Source organism: Pleurodeles waltl, chromosome 9 (assembly GCF_031143425.1).
Source record: "Pleurodeles waltl isolate 20211129_DDA chromosome 9, aPleWal1.hap1.20221129, whole genome shotgun sequence".
In the NCBI taxonomy this organism is placed as follows: Eukaryota; Metazoa; Chordata; class Amphibia; order Caudata; family Salamandridae; genus Pleurodeles; species Pleurodeles waltl.
In genome coordinates this window covers 500,787,412-500,811,466 of record NC_090448.1, presented here as the reverse complement: position 1 = coordinate 500,811,466, position 24,055 = coordinate 500,787,412, and the positions used below count along the sequence as shown (strand labels likewise).

The window sequence follows — 24,055 nt, the reverse complement described above, 5'->3', positions numbered from 1 at the left end:
CTGTGAGGGGACCGCTCAGTCTGGTGAAGGAGGCTTTGGAGAAAGCTCCTAGTAAACCACCCCAGGATGTATTTAGCTACATGCTGGCACTAAGAAACCAGACTGCCCGCTTCAGGAGTCTCGCTCAGGAGAACCTGGAAGCAAGCCAGGAGGATATGAAACGGTGGTACGACCAGAATGCCACTCTGGTTGAGTTTCAGCCTGGACAAAAAGTGTGGGTCATGGCACCAGTGGAGCCTAGGGCTCTCCAAGATAAGTGGACTGGGCCTTTTGAGGTGGTGGAAAGAAAGAGCGAGGTCACCTATCTGGTAGACTTGCAATCCCCCAGGAACCCCTTGAGGGTCCTACATGTCAACCGCCTCAAACCACACTTTGAGCGAACTGAGCTATCCATGCTCCTAGCGACAGATGACGGGGTGGAGGAAGAGAGTGAGCCTCTTCCTGACCTCCTGTCTGCAGGAGAGAAAGATGGGTCTGTGGAGGGAGTGATCCTCTCCCCCTCCCTGACTGAGGAACAGCAGAGGGACTGTCGCCACGTGCTGGGACAGTTCGCCTCACTGTTTTCCCTGATCCCAGGAGTCACACACCTGTGCACACATGATGTGGACACTGGGGACAGTACACCTGTTAAACATAAGGTTTACAGGGTGACTGACAGGGTGAGGGCTTGCATTAAGGAGGAAGTCTCCAAAATGTTAGCCCTAAGGGTTATTGAGCACTCCAGCAGTCCTTGGGCCAGCCCAGTGGTCTTGGTCCCAAAGGCTACTGCTCCTGGTGCCACTCCAGAACTTAGGTTCTGTGTGGACTACCGGGGTCTCAATGCGGTCAGCAAGACTGACGCACACCCCATCCCCCGAGCTGATGAGCTCATTGATCGGTTAGGAGCTGCCAAGTACCTCAGTACGTTTGATTTAACATCTGGGTACTGGCAGATTACCTTAACTGAAGGGGCAAAGGAGAGGTCAGCATTCTCTACCCCCGATGGGCACTTCCACTTCAATGTGATGCCCTTTGGGATGAAGAATGCCCCTGCCACCTTTCAGAGGTTGGTCAACCAGGTGTTGGCAGGACTGGATGAGTTCAGTGCCGCCTACCTGGATGACATTGCTGTGTTTAGTTCCACATGGGAGGAACACCTGCAACACCTCTGGAGAGTGTTAGAGGCCCTGCAGAAGGCAGGCCTCACTATTAAGGCGAGCAAGTGCCAAATAGGGCAGGGTTCTGTGGTGTACTTAGGACACCAGGTGGGGAGTGGCCAGGTGGCACCCCTACAGCCTAAGATTGACACGATTCTGGCTTGGGAGCCTCCCAAGACCCAGACTGAAGTGAGAGCCTTTTTAGGTCTCACAGGATACTATCGGAGGTTCGTTAAGGGATATGGTACCATTGTTACCCCCTTAACTGAGTTGACTTCTAAGAAGCAACCCAAGAAAGTGATCTGGACAGAGGCTTGCCAGAACGCTTTTGATGCCCTGAAGGCTGCCATGTGCACAGCCCCTGTGCTGAAGGCACCTGACTACTCCACGGAGTTTGTTGTACAGACAGACGCCTCAGAGCATGGTATTGGAGCAGTACTCTCACAGCTGAATGAAGAGGGCCTAGATCAACCCGTAGCCTTCATTAGCAGGAGGTTACTACCCAGGGAACGTAGGTGGAGTGCCATAGAACGTGAAGCGTTTGCTGTGGTCTGGGCACTGAAGAAGCTAAGACCCTACTTGTTTGGGACTCACTTCCGAGTTCAGACCGACCACAGACCCCTCAGATGGTTAATGCAGATGAGGGGAGAGAACCCAAAACTGTTGAGGTGGTCCATTTCCCTACAGGGGATGGACTTTACGGTGGAACATCGACCCGGTACAGAGCACGCCAATGCTGATGGTCTGTCCAGGTTCTTCCGCCTTAGTGATGAGAACTCCCATGAGGTTGGGTAGTTGCTCCCCACTTTTAGCTGGGGGGGACACGTGTTAGACTTTTCATCCTTGGCGTGGTCTCCCTTAACTTTTTGCCTCTGTTCCCCAGGTTGTTGATGTGTGCTGGACTCTGATTTTGCTGTTTTTGTTACTCTGGGCACTTTACCACTGCTAACCAGTGCTAAAGTGCAAGTGCTCCTGTTTAAATTGTATGTAAGTGGTTCATCCATGATTGGCATATTTGAATTACTAGTAAGTCCCTAGTAATGTGCACTAGAGGTGCCAGGGCCTGTAAATCAAATGCTACTAGTGGGCCTGCAGCACTGGTTGTGCCACCCACATAAGTAGCTCTGTAATCATGTCTCAGACCTGCCACTGCAGTGTCTGTATGTGTATTTTTACACTGTAAATTCGACTTGGCAAGTGTACCCACTTGCCAGGCCTAAACCTTCCCTTTCCTTACATGTAAGGCACCCCTAAGGTATGCCCTAGGTAGCCCCGAGGGCAGGGTGCAGTGTATGGATAAGGTAGGACATATAGTAATGTGGTTTATATGTCCTGACAGTGAAATACTGCCAATTTCGTTTTCACTGTTGCAAGGTCTGTCTCTCTCTCATAGGATAATATGGGGGCTACCTTTAAATATGATTAAAGTGTAGATTCCCCTAGAGAGTAGATGGACATGTGGAGTTTGGGATCCCTGAACTCACAATTTAAAAATACATCTTTTAGTAAAGTTGATTTTAAGATTGTGCGTTTGGAAATGCCACTTTTAGAAAGTGAGCATTTTCTTGCTTAAACCATTCTGTGACTCTGCCTGGTTTGTGGATTCCCTGTCTGGGTCAGTTTGACAGTTGGGTTGTTTTTCACCTCACACCAGACAGTGACACAAAGGGAGCTGGGGTGTGATCTGCATTTCCTGATTAGCCATCTCTGCTAGGAGGGAGGGGTGGAGTGGTCACTCTCATCTGAAAGGACTGTGCCTGCCTCTGACAATGCTGTCTCCAGCCCCCTGGTGTGTGTCTGAGGCCTTGCCTGGGCAAGGCAGGATTTCACAAGAAGGTGTGAGTCCCCTTTGAAGAAAGGTGACTTCAAAGACTAAAATGGGTATAAGAAGGGCACCCAAACTTACAAACTTTAGAAACACTTCTGGAACCAAGAGGAACCTCTGCCTGGAGAAGAGCTGATAGCTGAGGAAAACGTGCTGCCCTGCCTGTGACTGTGCTTTGTGGAGCTTTCCTGCAGTGCTGCTTCTGCCAGAGTAAGAGGGCAAAGACTGGACTTTGTGTGCCTTCCATCTTGAAGAAGAAATCTCCAAGGGCTTGATGTAGAGCTTGCCTCCTGTTGTTGAAGTCTCAGGGATAGCAAAGACTTCTTCCTGCCAGCACCTGGAGTCTCTGGAGAGACCCCTACTCTGCTCTGTGGTGCCCTTCCAGTCCCTGGGACCCTGAAAGGAGAGGCTGGCAGCCTAAGGACAAAAATACACGCACCGAGCGCCGTGCGGAGAAAAGATCGACGCGAATCCGATCGCGGCTGAGAAAACGACGCGACGCCGGTTCCGCAGCTGAGAAACGACGCCGCAGGAAACGCGACCGAAAAACCGACGCCCGGAGCAGGAGAAACGACGCGCAGCATCGCTGACGGAGGCTGAGAGATCGCACCCTGCGCCGCGGGACTTTCGGATCGTCGTGTGGCTGGCTTTTTCAACACGCACCGCCGTGCCGAGTTGTTTTCGACGCACACAGCCGTGCAGGGTTACTTTCGACGCACACCGCCCGTGCGGGGTTATTTTTGACGCAAACCAGGTACATTTACACGCTAGCAGCGCTAGTGTGTTGTTACAACTACCTAAAGACTCTTTTTATTTTAAACCTTTAAAAAATCATAACTTGACTTGTGTATGTTGGATTTTTGTCGTTTTGGTCTTGTTTTGTCTAGATAAATATTTCCTATTTTTCTAAACTGGTGTTGTGTCATTTTGTAGTGTTTTCATTAAGTTACTGTGTGTGTTGGTACAAATACTTTACGCCCAGCACTCTGAGGTTAAGCCTACTGCTCTGCCAAGCTACCAAGGGGGTAAGCAGGGGTTAGCTGAGGGTGATTCTCTTTTATCCTAACTAGAGTGAGGGTCCTTGCTTGAACAGGGGGTAACCTGACTGTCAACCAGAGACCCCATTTCTAACAATGCACATAAGTGCAAGAGCACTCTCCTCATTTATGGCTGGAATACACGTTAATGCTGTGAAAATCAGGTTAGGTGGAATGTTCCCTATTTGAGACGTGTATTGAATTAGATTACACAGTTGTGAATCATAAATGTCCGTGACTGTTTACTGAAAAAAGGCCGCAAACTCATTATATCGTGCCAATGTGGGCGGCAAGAGATCCTCTCCCTCACCAAGGACTCCGCCAAGACCTACCTCCATGAAGGAATGAAGGCCATTGCCGAACGGATGAAGAACAGCTGCCTCAAACTCAATTCCGACAAGACGGAAGTCCTCATCTTCGGCTCCACCCCCTCCGCATGGGATGACTCCTGGTGGCCTGCCACTCTAAGAATCACTCCGACTCCCACAGACCACGCACGCAACCTAGGATTCATCTTGTACCCCTCACTATCCATGACCCAGCAACTCAATGCCATCTCCTCCTCCTGGTTCAACACCCTCTGCATGCTCCGAAAGATCTACAAATGGATACCCACTGAAACCAGAAGAACAGTCACCCAAGCCCTCGTAAGCAGCAAGCTGGACTATGGCAATGCCCTCTACACAGGAACCACGGCCAAACTCCAGAAGAGGCTGCAACGCATCCAGAATGCACCTGCACATCTCATCCTGGACATCCCCCGCCACTGCCACATCACAGACCACCTGAAAAAACTGCACTGGCTCCCAGTCAACAAGAGAATCACCTTCAAACTCCTCACCCCCGCTCACAAAGCAGTTCACAACACCAAACCAGAATACCTCAACAGACGACTCTCCTTCTACACCCTGACCTTGCATCTCCGCTCTGCTGACTTCACCCTTGCAACCGTCCCACACGTCTACAGAGCTACAACCTGCGGTAGATCATTCTCGCACCTCGCCGCAAAAATGTGGAACACTCTTCCCACTCACCTACGCCAGACAGAAGACCTCCTTAGCTTCAGGAAACTTCTCAAGACCTGGCTGTTCGAACAGTAGCAGCACCTCCCCCCACTACTCTCCCCTCCCCTCCTCAGTGCCTTGAGACCCTCACGGGTGAGTAGTACACTTCACAAATTCCTGATTGATTGATTGAGGAAAGTGTTACCCTGGTCGATGTACATGAGTGATTTAATACCCTTAAACAACTCCTTAGATGAATTAGAGGCCTAATTGATCTTCTCCTCATAGCGTAAGGCCTGCGCCTTTTTAATTTCATTGTGATAGTGTCTGATGGAAAGTTCATCTTCAGTTTTTGATTGTGGCTGATAAAATTTCCTCCATCGCCTCTTGATTTTCTTACAGCTTTTCCTCAAATAGGTAAGGTGGCTTTTGAACCATGGATCCATTTTAGTGCTAGATTTATGCCTTATCTTAGACATTGGAATGCATTTGTCTAAACTTTCCACAATCTGGTCTTCCGACTGATTCTAGGCTTTGTCCTCTGAGTTCTGTATGGTGGTGTCAAGGGCCACTCACCAATCATTGGATAACAGTTTGGTCTGTCTACGAGCTAGTCTTGAGGAGAGATTAGGTGCAATTGTTGTCAAGGAATTCTTCATTGTAAATGGTATAATGCAGTGATCTGACCAAGATAAGGGAACGGACACACTAACCTGAATCTTTTATTCATTGCTAAAAATGGGATTAAGTATATGCCGTTTCTCATGTGTGGGAGCACCTACATTTTGCATTAGCTGGAAAGCCTCCAGGTCCTGTATTATTCTCTTGGTAGATGAGTTATTCCCTTCTGCTAGGTGTATATTAAAGTCACCTAGGATAGAAATATAACTTTTTACAACAGTAAGCTGGCTAGTGCGAGAAGTGTGGCACAATGGTTAGAGCGGCAGACCCTGAAGCAGAGATCTGGCTCAAGACCAGGGTTCAAGTCCCGCTTCAGCAGGTCTTGGGCTCAATTCACTTGGACCAGATAATTCTCGCCTTGGTGCCTAATCTAATTAATGAGTCCCACTCTGCAACTCTGGGCAATAGCTTGCTTAATCTCGACAACGGCCCCAACAGTGCTTGGATGCCTGACTTCACCATGGGGGTGCCCAGGAGTGGGCACCTCACAGGGAAAAGGCAGGAGGGGTTCCATAGTGGTATGAGTACAGCGCCTTGAGACCCTAACGGGTGAGTAGTGTGCTATACAAGTGCAAAGTTTACAGTGCATCTGGTAATGCTTCAATTCATTTAGCGCTTGAGCCTGGGGGTCTGTAGATTAAAACCCCCGTGAAAATGCAGGCAGGAGATAATGTTATGAAAACTGGAAGATTGGGTATTGGCAAAGGAGTAGTTAAACATCTAATTTGTCTTTTAGGAAGTCAGCAATACCACCCCCTATTTTCCCTGCACAGGCAAGTCTGCATATATGGTAACCCAAAGGTAGGGCCATCAGAACGTCAGGGTCAGCACTATCGTGGAACCAGGTTTCTGTAATAAATAGAACGTCCAGCTGTTCTTCCTCTAACATCAGTCTGATTTCTGTTTTGTGGCCTGGTAAGGATCTACTGTTAATTGGTCCCATCTTCCAACGTTCCCTATTCATTGATGACCAACCTGTCTTCTTGTTGCGCCTTATATGAGGCTTCAATAAGTAATTACAGATACAACAGTGATTTTCCCTATTAGCCAGATTAAAAGTTAGACAGCGCTGTGACCTAGGTGACATCCTAAGTGACAATTGTTGCTCTGCTGTGTAGCTTAGTAGGCTAGGAGAAATTTGGGTGGGGTTCCTGGCCCCTGGTCCCGTTCGGGCATGGACGTGCGTAGACGGGCTTGCCTTTGTCGCACCTTTGGTGCACCAGCCATCATTAAAAGCCGTGAGTGGCTAATCACTAAAGTGCCAACCTTCCGGCAACTCTATGGTTAGTTGGGTAAAAAAAATGCCTCTCTATGGTCCCCATGCTTTCTCTTGTAAAACACAATCCCCTTTGTAAAAGCTGATATATAAAATACGATTTCAACTGCACCAATAATAACACTCGGAGCTAAGACAACAGTTTAAAAACTTTGGCAGTGTTTAAAAGGCATGCGCATAAAATTAAAACACAGCTCTCACCTGCACACCAACTGCCATTAAAAGCAGTGCAAGGCTAACCATTAGAACACCAACCTTCTGGCGACTCAATGGTTAGCGGGATAAAATAAATGCCTATCTATGGTTGCCTGCCCTTCTCTTGTAACATACAATCCCTTTTGTAAAAGCAGATTTAAAATTGGTTTTCAATTTCACCAATAATACCACTCAGAACGAAGGAAGCAGTTAGAAAACTTTGGCAGAGTTCAAAAAGCCTGCGCATAAAAGGTTCCCCCCTGGAGCAGCGCTCTCACCAAGTGAGAGAAAGTGTTTGTTCAAAGTAATATGAGCAAGGAGAAGTTGGGTGGGTGATGTGGATGAGCTGGAAAGTAGGATAAGTGCATGTGAATCAAGAGGTGACTGCAAGAGGCTGAAAGGTCTGAAAGCTAAATGGTCAGAAGGTTGGAGGTACAAGAGAGGCAGGGTTAGAGAAAGCATGGTATTGTTGGAGTGTAGCTTTAATAATCAAAAATTAACATGAACTGCTTGCAAAATAATGTGTAATGAAGCTGCATAGAAAACGCATTAATATGTTTCTAATGTAAGCATTTAAAATGTGCCCACAGGGAGTGGCCATCAATGAATACAATGATTGTTGCTAATGTTACTAATAATTAATTATTAATGTACAAATGTATGACTCTGTTTTAGCAATGAGAATGATATGTTAAGGTTTTGTTGAATAAATCATTAGGCCTTAGTTAGCAAGAGTCTGGGCCTAGCTGCCTGGTCTCATATTAAAATGTGTTTTTCTAACGTGCAAAGTGCTGTCTTCCTAAGGACGAGTAGCTGTACTTTTCCAGAAGTTAAAGATGTGTGTAACCGTTTAAATTCTTTCTCATGAGACCCGACTTGCTCAAGGAGGCATTCTTGTTGAATGCAACAGTGTAATTCGCAACAGGTACAAGGTTGCCTGAACTGGTAAAGACAATGGAGCTACTGACTGAAGCCATGCGTGTAGCTTTTCCTACCTGCCATCTCACCCGATGAAGACGTAAATCACAGGAGCCAATGAACTGTATGAGAATTGTCTTAGGTGAAAATTCTAGTAAGGTGACCACTCAACCATTGGACAGAGATAGTGGTGCACCAAATACTGACCAATGGGAAATTAGAGACTTGTCTGGCAAATTCAATTTAACGTCGTGCAACAAGGCGACATCAGCCATTAGAGGGACGCCCCTGTTGTTACTCTGGCATTCCGTCTTTACCATTGCTACTTTGATTCTTCAAACCCATCCTTACCTTGTCTTGCCCGATATCTATTTTTTCTCCTCCTTAAGAGGGAAGAACTTTCTGCCCTAGTTTCTGAAACTTTGTTGTTCTATCCTGGCCGAATGGCGAATCGACTACTGTCCTGAGGACGAAGACTGACTCTGTATGCTGACCCATTATGGAGGGTAACCATATGATGATGAAATTGTAATTGTCTGCTTGCCTTTTCTTTCTAGGTACCAACTGCTTTTTTGACAGAGACCATAGTTAGATGTTTCCAAATTTGTGTCACTAAGTTGTTTTGCATGAAGCCCAACATGCTGATGCTAATTCGAGGATAGTTAAGGAGTTCACTAATATTGGGTGCAAACAGACAAAATGACTGAATCTTTGCTGTGTTGAATAGATGCGCTAATGATACTCTGCTAAATAAATACATGTTGACGCTGTGGTTTGTTCTAATGTTTATAATCTTCGCTTTGCTCAAATCTTATTCGAGTTGCCACATTATAACACTGTTGATGTGTTTTCTGGTATTGAGACTAATAAACTTGCTAGTAGAGTGTACCCAATAGGGAATAAATATCATAAATCCTACTAAATTTGTGTGGTTATTCATGGCTAAAAGGCCATGTTGCGTTTCAAATTCATATTGATGTGATTAACTAATTTGATTGATTTGTTACTGAGACTATTGATGAGGATATTGATCTATTGATTGACATGCTGGACAGAGATCTCGTCTTAAGGTTTCTCCAATCAGGGTCAAAAGGTTCATTGGCCTAAAACGAGCCGCAGAGTAAGTAAATTACCTACGGCGGGACGCGTTATCAGTTCTGGTAGCAGAGGATGGTTTTGTCCCTTTTGGGCCCTAAAACAAGGGTCCATTGTTTAGGATTGTTTTTTAAATGATAAAAATTGGAAAGATGATGTTCCCTAAGCCCCAAATGACTTTCCCGGGACCCCGGAGCTTGCCGAAGTGAGTTGGGTATGTTCTTCGCGTTCTAGTGATGGCATGAGTGAGGTAGAATTTGACGAGTCGAGTTTGAGTCACAGTGTGTGTGAAAACCTGCAATGGAGATTTGGTAAGTTCTAAAGTGCACTAGGATGAACCATTGACAAGTCGAGAGTAGAATTCTGCTTGTGAATGCAGGATCTGAGAAGGAGAGAGTAGCGGCTGAGGCTTCAAGTGAAATCTCTGTAAAGTTCCAAAGCGATTGTGTTACCCTTCCTGTAGTAAACCGGCAAATTTGAGTTTTGTTGTTAAAGTGCTCGCAGTATATTGCATTCGTTTTGGGTGAATAGAGAGTGAGGAAGACAAGCCGCAGGACTTTGGCAGCCGCAGTGTGTGTGAGTGTGACATAATTGGAGCCGCGCTGGGATAGGTCAATTAGTGAGAAGGGTTGCGCACGGATTGTCAGCCGTCCATGAGAGGCAATTGGTTGAGAAGGCGGGTAAAGGGTGTTCTGGGAATTAAAGTCACAGACCAAGTACTAGTGCAGGTCGTGTAAATTCAACACAGAATCAGCGCATACAGCTTAGGTGAATGCAGTTGCGACACCAGCTCCAGTGCAGAATAGTGTCAGTGTATCCACTGCGTCAGGGATGCAGACACAGATGCAGCCACCACTGGTTCGGAGGCTCTACTCTGATGTTCCAGTATTACAGACCACTGCAAATTTGATGGTCAGCATATGCAAGATCAAAGTTGGTACAGAGGGAGCCAACTCCACTTCTACTGCCCCAGCCGCAGCAACAGATGGTTCCGAATTACACTTCGGTCACAGGATCACAGTCAGTCACAGCACCCGTAATGAATCAGACGGTGGGAGCTAATGCTCTCCAGGGTCTGGGAGACAGGCAGTCGCCAGCTGCTATATCTTTGCGGATTACAGTCGGTCCACCTGTACCTTTGTATTCACAGGCAAAGCCTAGTGTATGTGACCAAGGGGTAATGACTCAAGAGGTGCTAAGAGGAGGGTTTGCAGGAAGTTCCCAAGGGATGACACCAGGAGAACAGATAGCAGAGAGATCTAGGTCCTTGTTGGATTTCAGTCTGATTGGGGTTCCCCTAGAGACAATGAGACAGGCTTGGTTGGGACTACTAACTCCACAGATACCCAGTACGAACATGTCGCAACCACCAATTATGCAGGCTGGAAATATTTTGCTGCAAGGTTTGACTGCGCAACACTTGAATGAATGGTTAGACAAGCTGAATTCACCGCAGACTACCCCTGCGACAGCAGAGTGGTCAGAGAGAGAGGAATACTTGAATTTTGTGAGGTTGGGTGTGGAAGAAGCCGAGTTAGTCGAAGGGAGCATGGGAGTGAATAGGCTAGAGTCATGCACTGAAGCAGAATTGAGGAATCTGTGTCCAAAAATAACCAAAGAAGTAAGCAAGGTGCATCAAAGGTTGGCGAATCTAGAAGACAAATATGGCATAGACTTAGACAATACTAAGCATCTAAAGAGGAGTTACAGATTGGACTTCGAACCCAAAGATTTTGATCACATGAGGTCTACTGGGATGAAGGCACACCTTAGGAAATTTTACAGAGCGCGCAGGTTTGGGGAGCCTTAGAGAAGTGGGAAGGCAGATGGGCAAAGAAGAGAGACAAAAGGAAAAGTGACTGCTTAGAGCAGCAGCAGCCGCAGTCAAAACCAGTGCCAGATACCGGTACCATAAAGATGCGACCCATGAGAGAAACAGCTGGAGGGGTTCTTGCCCATGTACCGTAGTCTAGGGGTGAGATTTTGTCGTTCACAAATGACTTCCCCAGGCTGAGGGAAAAGCTGATAGAGTGGTATCAGCAGACAGACAAATTTGTGAAGCTTTCGAAGTGTCTGGGAAGATTTGAATACATTGTTTGAGATCATTGTTCCTGCTGATTTGTGGCTCGAGTGCAAGAGAAGTGTTGACTGGCCAACTGCAGAACCGGCAATGGTCAGGGCTACCGGAGCACCCTCTCCGGAGGTAATGAAGTATTACCATAAGTTAATTCAGTTCTTGAAACAGAAAGTGTCGCCGCAGAATATTGATTGGCAAAAGATTGATTGAACGGCACAAGAGGGCAAAGAGTCGATACATGCTTACTATGAGAGGTTGTTGAAAGCATTCAAGCATTACAGTGGCACGGAGGTTATAGAGCCGAAAGACATGAATCACCTTGTGTTCAGGTTCGTTGAAGGGCTGAGACCACAAATTAGCCAGATGATTAAGAATCATTTAATTTGCTGGCAAGCGAAGCCAATTGATGAGGTATTGCAGTATGCAAAATACTGTAGTGATGAAATCGAGTTGAAGCAGAGAAAGTTAAAGGAGAAAGTGATGGTGATGTAAATTAAGGCAGCGCAAGCAGGAATGCAGGGAAATGGAGTGCAACAGATGGTACAACAGCCACAGAGAAACAGAATATTTCAGACGCAAACTAGAGGCAGAGGTCAAGGAGGTTTTGTGAACCGTGGTCCGGATTTGAATACCGTTGTGGTACAAAATGACATTCAAGGGATGAAGAAGGTGTTAACATGCCATGCGTGCGGGGGCGTGGGACATTGGAAGCGGGAGTGTCTGATGATGGTACAGGAAGGTGCTGTTCTACAAAGCAATGATGTCAGTGCATTTCAAAATGTTAAAGGACCAAGAATGAAGGGTCCTAATCCCAATTTTCAGAATAACATGGTTCATATGCAGGGTCTTCAACCCATGCAACAGGTGCAGATGCCACGTATGCAACCAGTGCAGATGCAGCAAGTACAACAACAGATTCCAGTGGTACCTAGACATCAAATGCAGTTACCCTTAGGGCCAATGGGACAGCATCATGTGATGCTTCCTCAACAGGTCACAAGTCAACAAATGGGTCAAAATAACACAGGAACAACAGTCCTCATTGCGTGGTGAGAATGGAATAAACGATGAATGGTCGGATGACAGTTCAGATAGTGAGGAGTGCAGGCTTGCAGTGTCCCTGAAAGTAGATCAGAGGCAACCCTACATGCAAGGGAAGGTGATGGGTCACAAGGTCTCATTTTTGATGGACACAGGAGCTACACGCTCTACAGTCAGGAGTGCAGAGGTTACGAAATTGCCCCTTTCAGGACGCACAATAAAAGTAGTGGGAGTGGCAAACCAGCTCCTGACCAACCCGATCACAGATCCGGTTCAATTCGAAATTGGTACCTTTCAGGGATTGCACAGGTTTGTAGTCTGTGATTCAAGTCCTGTGTCCCTACTGGGAAGAGACTTACTGTGTAAGAGGAGGTGTTCTATCTCCTGTTCGAATGAGGGAATAGAGGTGCTGACAAACAGTGATGATGAGGGGGACGATGGTCAGATCTCAGAGCCAGAAATAGAGACTACAGATGAAGAGTACCCCTTGATAAGCTTCTTCCCGATGTTCACAATGACTGATTTACCAGCAGACCTACAGGGGACAGTCACAGAGAAAGTGTGGGACTTGACAGGAAAGGAAGTCGGACTGATAAGAGGAGTAGAACCAGTCAAAGTCGATGTGAAACCAAATGCCGTGTTTCCCCAGGTATCGCAGTACCACATGGCACAAGATGTTTTTATACAGGTGACGCAGATAATTGCAGACTTTGTCAAGCAGGGAGTTCTGAAGGAAGTGATGAGCAGTCCATGTAACTCACCTATAATGGGCCTAAGAAAGCCCTGTGGGAAAGTCCAAATTGTTCAAGACTTGAGAAAGATCAATGGCATAGTGGTGAAGTGTTGCCCAATAGTGCCAAATCCAGCTGTGATCATGTTTCAAGTTCCATGCTACGCAGAATGGTTCTCAGTCGTTGACTTGTCCCAAGCATTCTTTTCTGTGCCTCTTCATGAGGACAGCCAATTTCTCTTCAGTTTCAAATTCCTGGACAAGGTCTACAGTTGGTGTCGGATCCCTCAGGGGTTTTCGGAGTCACCATCTATTTTGAACCAAATTCTGAAGAAAAATTTGAAGTCATTGGAACTGCCTTTCAAATCGACTCTAGTACAGTACATTGATGATTTGTTGATTGCCTCCAAAACAAGAGATGATTGCAAGTACGATACTATTGCCCTATTGAATCACTTGGGAAAGATTGGACACAAGGTGTCCCCAAAGAAGCTGCAGTACTGTCAGAAAGAGGTGAAATATCTAGGCCATTTGGTTGAGAAAGGGTTGAGGAAGATATCTAAGGAAAGAGTGACTGCCATATTACAGATGAACCCCCCAACATCCAGGAGAGATGTCAGGATGTTTCTGGGAATGGTAGGCTACTGTCGTTAGTGGATCCTGAATTTCTCCATTATCTCCAAGCCCTTTGTGAGACTGACAGCTAAGGAGGTTAAGGATGGCCCAGATACCCTAACTATGTCAGAGAAAGAGATAAGGGCATTCATTGAGTTGAGGGAGTGTATGTGCAGGGCTCCAGCTTTAGGTATGCCTGATTACACAAAGCCTTTTGTTCTGTTTTGTCATGAACGTGATGCTTGTTCTTTGTCTGTCCTGACCCAGGTCCATGGGGGTGCAAACCGACCAGTAGCCTATTTTTCAGCTACTTTGGACCCAGTCGCAGCAGCCTTACCAGGTTGTCTGTGTGAAGTTGCAGCAGTTGGCCAAAGCCTCACACAGTGCAAAGGCACAGTGATGAGACATCCCTTAACAGTAATGGTCCCACATTCAGTTGAAATACTATTGACCTGAACTAAGACTCCGCACATGACAAATGCTAGATTGACCAAATACGAGACAATTATAGTGGGGTCACCAAATGTGTCACTAAAATGTTATACTGTATTGAACCCGGCAACTCTGCTTCCCAATGAAAATACAGATGTTGATGATGCTGAAGAAGTAGAACATGATTGTCTTGAGGTAACAGAACTGTGTACCAAACCGAGACCCGATATCAAAGACACCCAATTGGAAGAAAATGATTACATTATATTTGTTGATGGCTCATGTCTGAGAGACTCAGTAGGAGTACTGAGAGCCGGATATGCTGTATGTACAATCACTGGTATTCTAGAAGCATCTTGGCTTGAAAGAGTATACTCTGCTGAAGTGGCTGAATTGATTGCCCTTACTAGGGCATGCCACGCCGCTGACAAATTGAAAGTGACTATCTATACCGATAGCAGATACGGATTTGGGATTGTCCATGATTTTGGCCAGCTATGGTCCCAGAGGGGTTTCATGACCTCTTCTGGTTCTCCAGTGAAAAATGGTGAAAGAATTAAGGAATTGTTGCACGCGATTCAGTTACCTCTTGAAATTGCCGTGGTGAAATGCAGTGCTCATGTGAAATCCCAAGATTTTGTGTCAACGGGAAATTGATATGCAGATCAAGTTACAAGGTTTTGCACATTGAATTGTATATTGTTCAAGGATAAGTGGGAATTGTTACCTGAAACAGAAAATGAGACATGCACAGGTTACGCATTGAAGGTGGTTGACACGATGGAAGAATTAAAATTGTTGCAGGGTCGTGCCAGCAGAGAAGAGAAACACTCTTGGATTAAAATGCAGTGTGTACAAAGACCACATGATTTGTGGGTTTCAGATTAGGGGAAAATGGTTTTGCCAAACAGTCTTTTGTCTCAGTTTGCAAGGTTTTACCATGGTCAAGCACACATTGGGAGAGACGCCATGATCAGGTTGTTCAAAATTGATTGGTTCAATGCAAAATTCAGACAAGCCGCAGAAGTGATTTGTCACCGGTGCATCATCTGTCAGCAGATGAATGCAGGGAAAGGGACAGTGGTGAATTTGAGCCACACTGGGAGAGCTGGAGGTCCATTTAGCAGGATGCAATTGGATTTTATCGAGATGCCTGTGTGTGTGGAGGTCTGAGATAAGTATTGGTGATTGTGTGTATTTTTAGTCACTGGATTGAAGCTTACCCTACACGTAGGAATGACAGTCTCACAGTAGCGAGGTTGCTGCTTAGGGAATTGATACCACGTTTCGGGTTTCTGATCTTTTTAGAATCAGATAGAGGAAGTCACCTCAACAACGAGGTGGTTAAGCTCTTGTGTGCCACATTGAACAGAAGTTGCATTGCAGTTACCGCCCTGAAGCATCAGGACTAGTAGAACAAATGAATGGTACCCTGAAGTCTAGAATGGCAAAAATTTGTGTAGCCACAAATTTGAAATGTCCGGATGCATTGCCCTTAGTGTTGATGTCAATGTGAAACACACCCAACAAGAAAACAGGACTGTCTCCTTATGAAATTCTCATGGGCTGAGCTATGCGATTGCCCGCAGTGCCTGCAAATGCTCTTGTGAATATCACAGATGATATGGTGTTGGACTACTGCAAGGGTCTGGCTGACGTGGTCCGCTCTTTCTCTCACCAGGTGGAAGCAACCACACTGCCACCGATAAATGATCCAGGTCACAACCTGAAAGCTGGTGACTGGGTTGTTGTCAAGAAACATGTGATGAAGTCGTGTTTGGAGCTACGTTGGAAGGGGCCGTACCAAGTGATATTAACAACTACCACTGCTGTGAAGTGTGCAGGAATTCCAAATTGGATCCATGCCAGTCACACAAAGAAGGTGACGTGTCCAACTGATGAAGAAATTGAGATATCGAAAATAACCGCCACAGAAAAGGAAGTCTCAGGGCCGGAGAGCAACCAAAAGGGAACTGAGACTGGAGGAGAGCCGTTGAGGACGTCCCTGTCACTCAAACAGTAAACAAAATCCAGAGGGGTGACAGTGGGCCTATCTCAACTGAGGCACCAGGAGAACCGACCCAGAGAGAGGTTCTCCCAGAAGCAGACGGATACAGGTTTGAAGTTGAACCCTTGACAGATCCAGAAGGCGAAGGAGTGGAGACAGAAGGAGGTCCGAGTATCCAGACTCCTCCTGAGCCACTTGCAGGTCCAGCAAGAGAAAACACCATAGCACAAAAGGAGGGCATTGAACAGCAACCAGAAAGGCCGAACGATAAAGGGACACTTAAGGGAGATAAGTGGCCAGAGTCGCGAGTAGCAAAAGGGAAAGTGGTCATTGATGAGACAATTGAGAAGGAGATAGATACAACAAGAAAAGAGGACCTGAGCGAAGGAGAAATGCAAGGTGACTGCAAATTGAAAAGAAAGAGAATATCAAACAGAAGGTACGCAGGTCCCGAATGGGCATATGCAACTTCAGCTGAGTGGCAACAGGGGTTCCTAGCATTCTGCTTTGATCGAGAAGTCCCAGGTCAATACTATGGTACCTGAGTTGGCCGCAAGGAAATGAGGCTGTGTTAAGTTGGAATCAAGTTGAGAAACCTGAGAAAAGAGACTGATAAATTACCGGATGTGTCGCTAGTACCAAGGATTGACTTTTGAAAACTGATTGTGACAAGCTGCTAACTGGATTGACAAAGGACCCTGGGAGTGAATGAGAAAGCTGTAAATACTTGCTAAAGAGAGACTTTGCTTAGTTTTACTGTAGAAAAAAAAAAGAGCTTTTGGTCATCCTCTGTTGATTGTCGTTTACATTTGTAGTACTTCACTTCTGATTCTTTACAGATCATGCCTGGTACGGGAGATGATAGTGAGGGGAGTAAGCGTTGTAAATATTTGGGTGTTGCTTTGGGTGTTGTGTGTGTGATATTCATTATAGCTTTGTTTGTGGAGATGCGTTTTGTGGATGAGACTGAAGCTAACAATGCTACGGTTTCTGAGACCACTACACTAACACCTTGGGAGAAGTTTGAGCAAGATACAAAGTATCTGCATGATGAAACTAATACAAAAGGGGAGCTGTCTACTAACGTTTTCTATCGTTTGCTGAGTGAGTATTTTGACACTATGGATGCTAAGGCTTGTTATGTGTGTACACAAATTCCTCTTTCAGTCCAAGAGGGAGTTACATATCACAGCTTGCCACTAACCTATGGGATTAGTTGTAGTCTGCTACTAACGCGTTTCTATAACCAAGAAGAAGTGCAAAATATTTACTCTAACTACGACCTTGTGTTCTCTTAAGTGCCTATCATAGAAGATCCGAACAGTGTAGCTAAATTTTATGCCATAAAATTGATTAAAGGGTTCTTTGAACCTTGAGTAGCGATCAGTACATCATATGCACACCGCAATAACTTGACATGCTTGCTTACACCCGTAGAGAAAAGCTTTCTAGATCACACTGAAGATAGAAGGAGGGTTTTAAAAGGGAAATTAGAAAAGGGCTTGCAGCAATGATCCTTTCTTAGTAATAGCAGCAATGGGATTAGGGAACAAGGGAAGCTAGCTTTAGATGCGAAACATGTAGGTAGGCTTTGCATAACATGGCCAAAGTCATATTATGACAATGTGTTTGTGGGAACGAGTGAGTGTAAGCATGTGTTTTTGTTTCAAAATAAATGGACTTTCATGCTAAATGGAATGGATCAAGCGATCCCAGGGGTTTATTATATTTGTGGACTTAATGCTTATTACTGTCTTCCAAGGGGATGGTATGGGACATGTTACTTGGGAATAGTTTTCCCAAAGATTTATCAGCTAGAGGATTTAAAGAAGTTCCAGAAAGTGACTGAATTACTTCGTGCTAGACAAAAGAGAGAAACTGCTGCTGGTGTAGTAGGAGACATATTTGGAGCGATAATTCCTTCAGTAGGGGTTGTCTTAAACTCCATAAAGATTCAAAAGTTGTCTATTATTGTGGATAATATGTTGACAAACTTCACAGGGGCTATACACCTGATGGATACTGAACTTGCTGCAGGGAAGGCTATGACTCTTCAAAACAGGCTTGATTTAGACATTCTTTTAGCGAAAAGTAGCGAAGTCTGTAAGATGCTTAATGAGCATCACTGCTGTATTTACATACCTGACAATAGTAGTGAGATTATAAGTATGCTTGCTAACCTAACTAGAGATAGTGCAAACTTGAAGGAGCTGAACGAACCAGGAGTTTGGGAAAAGGTTGGAAAAGGACTAGCTAATGTTGGGAGTTGGTTTAGTAGTCTTTGGCATGGGATATTGGGAACATTAATAAGGGGGATAGTGATTATTCTGGCTTGTTTATTTGGACTGTGGTTATCATGCAAAATTAGCAACAGGATTAAAGCAAATTTGGCAAAACATAAAGCAAGTAGGGAAGAAAAGAAGAGGGAGAAAATGTTCAGAGCAACATATGAAAAGGCAAAACAAAAGGAAGAAATTGAGATGAAGGAGATCAAGAAGTGAAAAGGTTGTTAAAGGAAGGAATTGTGTGATGACAAGAGTCATCAATGGAGGGATTGTATAGCTTTTATAATAAAAAATTAACATGAACTGCTTGCAAAATAATGTGTAATGAAGCTGCATAGAAAACGCATTAATATGTTTCTAATGTAAGCATTTGAAATGTGTCCACGGGGAGTGGCCACGAATGTATACGATGATTGATGAAATTGACTAATAATTAATTAATAATGTACAAATGTATGACTCTGTTTTAGCATTGAGAATTATATGTTAAGGTTTTGTTGAATACATCATTAGGCCTTAGTTAGCAAGAGTCTGTGCCTAGCTGGCTGGTCTCATATTAAATGTGTTTTTCTAACGTGCAATGTGCTGTCTTCCTAAGGACGAGTAGCTGTACTTTTCCAGAAGTTAAAGATGTGTGTAACCGTAGTAAATTCTTTCTCATGAGACCCGACTTGCTCAAGGAGACATTCTTGTTGAATGCAACAATGTAATTTGCAGCAGGTACAAGGTTGCCTGAACTGGTAAAGACAATGGAGCTACTGACTGAAGCCGTGCGTGTAGCTTTTCCTACCTGCCATCTCACCAGATGAAGACGTAAATCACAGGAGCCAATGAACTGTATGAGAACTGACCTAGGTGAAAATTCTAGTAAGGTGACCACTCAACCATTGGACAGAGATAGTGGTGCACCAAATACTGACCAATGGGAAATTAGAGACTTGTCTGGCTAATTCAATTTAACGTTGTGTCACAAGGAGACATCAGCCATTAGAGGGACACCCCTGTTGTTACTCTGGCATTCCGTCTTTACCCTAGCTACTTTGATTCTTCAAAATCATCCTTACCTTGTCTTGCCCGATATCTATTTTTTCTCCTCCTTAAGAGAGAAGAACTTTCTGTCCTAGTTTCTGAAACTTTGTTGTTCTATCCTGGCTGAATGGCGAATCGACTACTCTCCTGAGGACGAAGACTGACTCTGTATGCTGATCCATTACGGAGGGTAACTATATGATGATGAAATTGTAATTGTCTGCTTACCTTTCCTTTCTAGGTACCAACAGCTTTTTTGACAGAGACCATAGTTAGATGTTTCCAAATTTGTGTCACTAAATTGTTTTGCATGAAGCCCAACATGCTGATGCTAATTAAAGGTTAGTTAAGGAGTTCAATAATATTGGGTGCAAACAGACAAAATGACTGAATCTTTTCTGTGTTGAATAGATGCGCTAATGATACTCTGCTAAATAAATACATGATGATGCTGTGTTTTGTTCTAATGTTTATAATCTTCGCTTTGCTCAAATCTTATTCCAGTTGCCACATTATAACACTGTTGATGTGTTTTCTGGTATTGAGACTAATAAACTTGCTAGTAGAGTGTACCCAATAGGGAATAAATATCATAAATCCTACTAAATTTGTGTGGTTATTCATGGCTGAAAGGCCATGTTGCGTTTCAAATTCATATTGATGTAATTAACTAATTTGATTGATTTGTTACTCTGACTATTGATGAGGATATTGATCTATTGATTGATATGCTGGACAGAGATCAAGGGCTCTCCAATCAGGGTCAAAAGGTTAACTGGCCTAAAACGAGTCACAGAGTAAGTAAATTACCTAGGGCGGGACGCGTTATCAGTTCGGAAAGGATCATAGTGGGCAGGAAGTGTAGAGTATGATTGGCAGAACTCAGAAAGATGGGAGATAGTGAGGGGAGATTTTGTGACGGGCAGTGATGGGTGGTCAGAGGCAGGTAAGTACAGGAAGGTTGGGAAGCAGAGGTCGAACAAAAGGGTTGAGGAAGTAGGGAAGGGTTTACGTGACGTGGAGGAGAAGAGGTGTGAAAATGGGGATATGGATTGAGGGCGATATGTTATAACCATCCGGATTCAGTGGATGAGTGTCGTAGGTAGGATAAGAAGTACAGCAGAGAGTTGGAGTTGCAGGGATGGAGGGAAGAAAGAATGAGTGCATGAGAGTTGGGAGAATGAAGGATAGAGGCGTTGAAAATGGGGGAGAGCAAAAGGACAGTTAGTGGCAAGGTTGACGGATTGGATACGAGCACTTTAGAGAGCCATGTCCTACCTGCATCAGCAGTGATTAAAGACATGACCAGACAGAAGAAAGAAGAAGGCGTGGCATCACAGGCAGCTGGTGTGCAATGTCTGTAAGTTGTAACAGTGCATTGATGGGTCACAGCTGAGTGTAGGCAGACGATTTACAGCTAGGACGTATAGGTGAGACGACGATAGGTCGCTGAGGCACCAGATACAGCAACAAAACATAAAGCGCACCAGGATAAAAAGTCCACACCAACACCCAGGTGTGAGGCAATAAGCAGGCAGCACCTAGAGGTAGAGTATTCATTACTCGGATGTGGCGAGAAAAACTGGGAGATGAAGTAAACATTAAATAAGCAATGGAGGCGATTGAAATGTAACATTTAATAGGAAGAATACATCCATAAGTAATTTACAAGTGAGATTAGCAAATAGTACACAGTTCTCAAGTATTACCCAGTTGTGGAGTGAAACCAAGTCAGAGGTAACACCCGGATGAACGTTCAGAAGTAGGATAAATGAAAAACAGTTCACCGTCCCTGTACAGATGAAGACTGAATTCAAATCACACTGAGCACCTAGATGCTAGCGCTTCGTAGGTGGAGAAACATACGAACAGTTCACAAGCAGCACAAGGATTCCAAGAGAAGGAAAACTTTAGCCATCAAAGCAGCTGCAAATAGCTCACATGATGTACACAGAGCACGAAGACAGTTCACAAGACGTACCTGGATGTGCACTGGAAGCAGTTCATAGGATATCCTGATGAAAGGAATTCACACACGTGAGATCAACGATTCTGTAGAGTTCGGCTGTCGTTTGTGGATAAGGGGCGAATGCAGTTCCCAGGCAGCTCCTAGATGCAAGCAGGCCACAAGTGGGGAGAGCTGTAAATCGAAACTTCATAAGCAGCAGAAAAGCAATTCACATGCTGCAAGTAATTTACGAAATGGATGCTAAAAATGTTGCTCACAGGTAAAATCAAAATGAGATGTAAATTACATTTTTAGGCAATACCCAGATGCAATAAATACGCAGGTGAACTAATATTTACAGCGAGTTCTTTTTAGTCGGAATTCAGATGCGGAATGAGAGAACTCAAGAGACAGCACCTGATGTCCAGTAAGAAAACGTACAAGGACAGAGCAGATATTTCACAGGCAACAGCAAGTAACACGATGCAGAATAATTCATGAATAAGTAGTAAGATGTATAAAGAACAATTTCAGCCATATGCTAAATAACCAATTTTAGGTATTGTCTAGATGTGGATTACCAGTCAGATAACGGCTATCACAATTCACAAGTAGCGCCCGGATGCAGAGCAAGACAATTCACAGAATTTACCGTAATGGAGAATAAACCATTCACAGATCGCACATAGATATTACAAAACGGTATAACAAATTTGCAAATGGCACCCAAAATAACATTGGTTCAGTTGATTCATCCGGTTGTGCAATAAATAGTTTACAGACAGTACTCAGACGCTAGTGAAAGTAGATAACAAATTGCACGCATGTAGAATAAAATAATCCTTGAACTTCAGCCAGGTGCATCATAATAGTATTGCGAAATGTCGCCCGGATACGGAATGCCGATGTAGAATTAAATAGTTTGTTGGCAGCATCTAGATAAATAGCACCAACTATGCTAGTGACCCCAGATATAGATTAAACACTTTGCAGACAGCACCCAGATACAAAAACAGGGGTAGTTCAACAAATTGCACTCTAATGAAGAATAAATAATTGCATGATAGGAAATAATTTTTGGACAAATATAGTCAGCTATTTATTGGTTTGACAATCTAAGGGCCAGATATACAAAGCCCTTTTGCATTTCTTAACTGTCCTAATCGCTATTTTGGGCCGTTAAGAAATGCAAAACAGCCTTTTCTGATGTACAATAGCAATTTGTGACCCAGAGAATAGGAAATCGCTAATAGGGATTACCTATTTGCGATTTCTATTCTGATGTACAAAGCATTTCCTAAATGCGATTTGGGCATTGAGGAAATGCAATTACCATCAACTTGAAGTCAATGGTAACCATGTGCAATTAAAAGAAACACCCCAAAATGCTTTTTCTAATTGCTATAGAGCACCCACATGCTCCTTGGGTATATGTGTGCTTTACAAGTGCACCACTATTTTTGGGGTGCACCAAAAGGGGCCTTTTTGTCCATACCCACCCTTGGTTTTGCATTTCCCAAACAGTGATTTCCTGAAAGGAAATCACTGGTTGGGAAAATCAAAACCAGCCCATTGACACAAATGCAATGGAATTCCTTATTTGCGATTTCCCAATTGTGATTCCTACATAGTAGGAATCACTATAGGGAAATCTTTATCTCTGTACCTAGCATTTTGCATTTCCTAAATAGCGATTTCTATGAAGTCGCTTTTTAGGAAAGGCAAAATTGTATTTTGGTACATCTAGCCCTAGACTTTGTGGAGGGAACATATGTTTTTTTCTAAGAAATGAAGGGCACGGCTAGTTATAAAGTGTTATGAAATGGCTTTCCAAAAAACGGGAAGACAACTTTATTGGGAGTAGACTTAGGGTTTTATTCAGAGTTTGTCAGATGGGATATCTCATCAAAATGTGGAGGATATCCAATCTGTTGAATTATAATTGCAATGGCCAAAAAAGCCAAATTGGAAATAAGTCACAAAAAAATATAGTGAGTTTGCCTTAATTATTCAGAATATTATCAAACCATTTTAGAAGTGGTTACTCTAAATCTTCTCCAAGAAAAATTAAGCCAGATTGCTGTGAGAGAAATTGCTAGGGATTTCTAGAAAAGCTAGAATTAGTACAATCTCTCAACATACTATGTGGATGGCATGCTATACGTAGTTGTGTGTTTTTCTTTATTGTGTATTGACTCTTGAAATAGTCACACTTAATGATGGCACGTCTAGTCTGGTGTGTTCTTTTACCTTAGTTCCCCCTTAGGTATTCAAGGATTACCATGCAGAAACAAGGTATTTGGTTAGTATTTGTAAAAGAATGGATAAGTTGGCTTTAACAGTAAATACATCAAACTCAAAAGATAGCTTCAGAGAAATGTAGCAAATATGAATATTACTGCTAAATATGGTCTGTAACAATGATGACATTCAAGGTTTATTTCCCTTTTGAAAAGTAACTTTCCTAAATTTCTGATTTTTGACATATATTCATGAACTTGTGCCGATATTTCAAAAATTCATAAACATTGGATCTGTTTCTTTGGTTTAGCCTTATTCATATGTGGAGACGTAGTTGTAATGATGATCAAATTTTTTACAAATCTTGCATTACCTTGCATTACCTTTTTACGCATTGTCGATAAAAAGGCTCAATCAGTTTCTCTTAAAAATATTTGTGTTGTGTATGTGCTTGGAAGTTCTCCTTTTACCTCCTTTTACCT

General features: G+C 44.0%; 1 protein-coding gene across 1 annotated transcript in view; it reads right to left on the bottom strand.

Moving 5' to 3' along the window:
* The window catches only part of ESR2 (estrogen receptor 2), a 1,043,222-nt gene extending 1,021,729 nt beyond the window's left edge, over window positions 1–21,493 (bottom strand). The window contains exon 1 of the mRNA XM_069207353.1: window positions 21,366–21,493. The gene's annotated coding sequence lies outside the window, so the exon portion shown is untranslated. The remainder of the gene's footprint in view (window positions 1–21,365) is intronic.
* Between the last annotated feature and the right edge of the window lie 2,562 nt (window positions 21,494–24,055).